Source organism: Castor canadensis, chromosome 15, assembly GCF_047511655.1.
Source record: "Castor canadensis chromosome 15, mCasCan1.hap1v2, whole genome shotgun sequence".
Classification (NCBI taxonomy): Eukaryota; Metazoa; Chordata; class Mammalia; order Rodentia; family Castoridae; genus Castor; species Castor canadensis.
In genome coordinates, this window is record NC_133400.1 from 69,487,107 (window position 1) to 69,492,338 (window position 5,232).

The 5,232-nt window shown below is 35.5% G+C and overlaps 1 pseudogene; it reads right to left on the minus strand.

Annotated features, from left to right (window-relative positions):
* Nucleotides 1-2,593: 2,593 nt before the first annotated feature.
* Nucleotides 2,594-3,814, minus strand: LOC141417267 (high mobility group protein B1 pseudogene; annotated as a pseudogene).
* Nucleotides 3,815-5,232: the final 1,418 nt, after the last annotated feature.

The following is a 5,232-nucleotide window of genomic DNA, read 5'->3' on the forward strand; positions in this document are numbered from 1 at the left end:
TTGGTCTTAGATTGGGTAGGGGTTTACTTGGCAATCTAGAGTGCATTTTTTATTTGTACTGAAAGGTCAGACTTAGGGCTTAGATGGAAAGGAATGTGCTTCTTTAGTATTCAAGGCATCTAAGAAAAAAGAAATGTAGCGGCTGTTTTCACTCTTCTCAGAAAGCAGGGCATACATCTAAGCTAACCAAGTAAATAAATCTCTTCTCAGCCTGATGGTGGAAATAAATGAACTAATGGAAACTGGGATCCATATAAAAGACTTCTGTATGGAAATATGAGTTAACCAGCTTCAGCTAACATGTATATTCTTTTGCTTTCTTTGTACAAAATTGGTACCTATGATTGGCCTGGACTAGAGTGAACTAGTTGATATACCTTAAATGGTGACATTGGAATGGATCTGGAATGGAAGAGCACAAATGACTTGATTCCAAGGGACAAACTGTGAGCCTCACAGGTCATTGAGTCCTCAATGTAGGTTTGGTAATGAACGAATGAATGCCATCCAGCTCCCAAACCTGCTCTTTTGAGTTGCACCTGCTCCTTCTCCCCTATCTCTTCTCAATTTGGTAGTCACTTCACTACTTTGTTGATAGTGAAAAATTACTCTTAATTCTTTTTTATAGGTAACAAGTAGCAAATATTATATAATCAGAAGCTTGACATGTGTCTGTGCACAGGGCTTGCCCTCTGTTGCTGCTGGACACCCTGACACTCCCACTAGTCTCCAAGAGGATAAAAGAGCCATCCCAGTCAATCTAGCCTCTGCAAATGAGGCCCATACTTACAGAGTGAGCTCAGCTGACCCCATGTGGAATAAAGACCACCAAAAGGCTAACTCACAGAATTATGAGCAAATAATTGGTTGTGCTTCAAGTAACTCTGTTGGTCATTTTTGCCTTCTCTTTCATCAAGGAATGTTGAAGCAAGAAGTCCCTCACCAGATGCTGATCTCTTTATCTTGGACTTTCTAACCTCCAGCATCATGAGCCAATAAATTTTTGTTCATTATAAATTATCCAGTCTGTTGTATTCTGTTATAGCAGCACAAAATTGACTAAGACAAGGGTGATTTTTTGAAAAATAAAGGTAAAATAAAGGTAATATATTTTCATTTTATGCTGACTTAGTATATATTTTGAAGAACAATACAATCAAAAGCAGTAGTTAAAGTATAACACTTAGATACAGTTAAGTTATTCATTGGAATTAAAATATTCTCAATAATTCAATCCAGTGGCCAATAAACTACAGTGTCAGGGGGGCTTGACCTTGATCACATGTTTTTTCAATTAAGGTTTTAATAGAACACAATCACACTCATTCATTTACCTGTTGTTAGTGCTCCTTTTGTATTGCAACATCAGAGGATGAAACAAAAACTATGACTACAAAGTCTGAAATATTTGCTTTTAAGATCCTTAACAGAAAAAGGTTGCTGCCTCCTGTTCTAGTGCTCACTACTAAAATTCAGTTAGTGTTAGCTGTCATCGTCATCAGACATTAATATTGTTATCACTATTATTAAAGCCCAGGTGATGCAAGTGAAAACATTTTCTCTTGGTGAAAAAGTAGACCCTGAAAACTATGTTACTATTCCTAATACTTACATAAATATTATAGCCAATGGGAAGAGAGAAACATTCTTTCAAGTAAGAGTTAATAAACAAGATTTCCTTGTATTATATAATACTATAATACAAGGAATTATTTATAATGTATTATAAATAAATATATTTGCCATCTAAACCCCCGTATATGATTTTTAGAAAATTGAGAGAATGTGATACATTTGGAGACCTTTATAGATTGTTATTAGCCAATATAATCTTAAAATAAAATGTGAACTAAGAAGCAAAAATTAGTCTTGCTTTATTGTGTGAAACTGACTGCTGTTATGAAAAAATATCAAGTCTGTATTCTACAGATGAGCATAACACTCCAGGGCCCTCAGACAGGAAAGATAATCTAAGAGAGAATAGGGGTGGTTTTTGCCTCCTTTCATTTTATTCCTCCTTCTTGATTTTCTTGAATCTAATCATTTGAGACCATCTTTAATTCTGGGAAATTTAAGTATTTCCCTGCTCTGTCCTCTTTCTTGCTTCCTTACATGGATATTAATATTATGCTAATTTCTTGCTCTTTTTGATCTCCCTTTCACATTTTTATCTCATTGTCTCTCTTTAACTGAGTCTATTACATAGACAAGCCATTGACTCTTCAGGTTCAATTATTAAACTTTCATTTCTAGCAGTTCTATGTAACTTTTTTATTAATAAAAATGTATTTACTTAGAATCATTCAGTATGTCAATAAAACAGCTGCCACCTTTTTTTTGACAATTACAGAGTGGCATTCAGTTAACAGAACAAATATTTTATCTAAACTGCATCAGAGAAAATTGAAGATGAAGTAATGACTGTCCCGTATATAATTAATTTGTGCTGTGTCCCAACAAGAACCTGCTTTAAATTTCCATGCAAATTTACAACCCACATACTGTACCAGGCAAGGTCAGTAACTATTGAAAATACCAGCAGAACAGTAGTATCTAAAGACATGTTTGGTAGTGTGTTAACTATATAAAAAAAAAAAAGGATACAGATCAAAAACAAGTTTTAAACAGACTTACATTTCAATTTTTTTCTTTAAAAAGAGTAAGTTGTGTACAGGGTAATTAAATGTTTTATAGAGAAAAAAACTGCACTAGAGCCAATTTATGCATTATCTTCTTGTCTTCCTCCTCCACATCATCATCTTCCTTATCTTCTTCCTCTTCCTTCCTTTTCTTGCTCTTGTCAGCCTTGATAGCTCTCTTTTCTGCTGCATCAGGTTTTCCTTCAGCTTAGCAGCCTTCTGTTCATGAGGTGCCTTGTCACCTGGAATGGTGTCACGATATATATCTCCCAGTTTCTTTGTAATACCACCAATGAATAGGCCAGGGTGTTTGTTCTTTGATTTGGGGGCCATATTCAGAACAGGACATGAAGAAGACCAAAGGAGTCCTCTTGAATGCATTGGGATCCTTGAACTTTTTTTTTGTTTCCCATTTTGGAGGGATACAGGTTTTCATTTGTCTTTTGTAATGAGAGTTGTCTGCCTTTGCCATGTCTTCAAAATTCCCTTTCCCTTTAGCAGAGGTGGTTTTCCATGTCTCTTAGTACTTCTTAGAAAGCTCTTAGGAGTTGACTGAAGCCTCTGAGTGCTTCTTCTTTTGCTCCTCCTTCCAAGTTTGCATGAAGAATGCATATGCAGACATTTTGCCTCTCAGCTTCTTAGGATCTCTTTTCAGTCATTTTTCCTCAGTGTGGCACAGAGTTGCTCAGTGCAGGTCTGGCTCACTTTCCCAGGCACTGTTTCTGTGGACCTTTGTGTACTGCAGGTGGTCTGTATAACTTTTTAAAATATCTGGTTACTTTTTCTCATCATACATTGGATACCCTATTTTTACTTATTTAAACAAATTATGTTCTATTATTGATTTCTTCCACTGACTCTCACTCATTGTGGCATGTTTCCTCATGTAAGTTAATGTTTATTGTGAGTTTCTTTCTGATTGTGAGTTAATGTTTGCTGAAATTTTATCCTTTGCTGTTCCTTAAAGCTTGTGTTTAAAGTGAGCTTCTACAGATGGATTTACATTTGCTTCTTCTAGGCACCTAGAGGCACATAGGTAGTATGACTTCATGCTTAAAACCATAAAAACAAACAAACAAACAAAAACCTGCTTGCTATTAGGAATTTCCACAGAAACTTCCTACCCACCTGTCTCCAACCAGGGCCAAGGTTGAATCAGCTAAGTTCTGTTCCATTTTACTCTAGTTAACAAATAAAAATACAGGACACCATTTAAAATTGAATTTTAGGTAAACAACAAGTTTTTAATGTACGGATATACCTTAATGAATTATTTTCTCACTCATCCTTTTAGAGTTTCCACTTCACTTGGGGTTTCTGACATGGCTTTTCACCTTGCATGGGGCCCTCAGTTATAGCTGTTGTAACTCTCTAGTGTAGAGAAATTAGCAAATGCCTTTAAATACTTGTGCCTCTGGATTTATACTTTCTCCTCCTCATCATCCTTTTCCTTATCCTTCCTCCTCCTCCATCTTTTTTTTCTACCCTTCCTCCTCCTCCTCTTCCTCCTTCTTCCTCTTTTTCTCCCTCTTCTTCCCCTTCCCTTCCATCTCCTCATCTCCTTCTCTTTCTTCTCTTTTCTTTGCATCCCCATCTCAAAGATTTCCCTAACTTTCTTGATTATTGAGCTTTGTTCTGAATAGTAGTAGGGAACATGTTACTTAAGACATTAAAATCTTATATTTTGTCACTGCCTGAGTTTTATGTGTTCAGTAGTACCTAGTGACTTTGTTTAAAGTCCATAATTAGCATAAAGTAAGCCTCTATAATAGTTTTATTTTGCCCATTTGGAATGGTTCATAACAATGAGACTAATGAATTTTAAAAGAATATGACTAAAGTCCATAATCAAAATTTTTGCAAATGAAAAAAAATACAGTCACATAACTTTATGATAATATCAGACTTTTGTTTTAATTCTACATTTAAAGAATTGTCTTGGTCTGGAAGTTGAAACATTTAAAAGCCATTCTTATTTTTCTTTTCTTTTTCTGTTTCATTTTTTGAAACAGGGTCTTGCTACATAGCCCAGACTGGGCTTGAACTTTTGATTAAGCTGCCTTAGCCTCCCCAAAACTAGAATTGCAGGCATGTACCACTACTGCTGGCTACCATTCCATGTTTTCAGTTGACAAAATTTACATATGAAAAAACATGGATGGTTTTAAGAGTGACAAGTTTATGAGAACATAGACCAAAGAACTGACATGAGAACTCACATGACCAAAGAATGTGACAATGAGTACAATAAAATCTATAATATAGAAGTCTTTCTGAAAACTTTGAAAGCATGCATTTTGTGCCTTCTAACCTGTTGTTTTATTTTTATTTCTGTTATAACTCTTCTATGGATTGTCACCCTTATAAATTGTCATGATTTTGTGACTCAATATCAGTCTTGTTAAAATTTATTCTGGTTGGGGAAATTTTCTTCTATTATATCTTTGGTTAATCTCTGTCTCTGTCTCTCTGTCTCTCTGTCTCTCTCTCTTTCTCTCTCTCTCTCCTGCTCCTTTACCTCTGTTGGAGTGGGGTGTGGCTCAAGTGGTAGAGTTCTTAAAGCATTCAATCCCCAGTACCACAGTACCACACA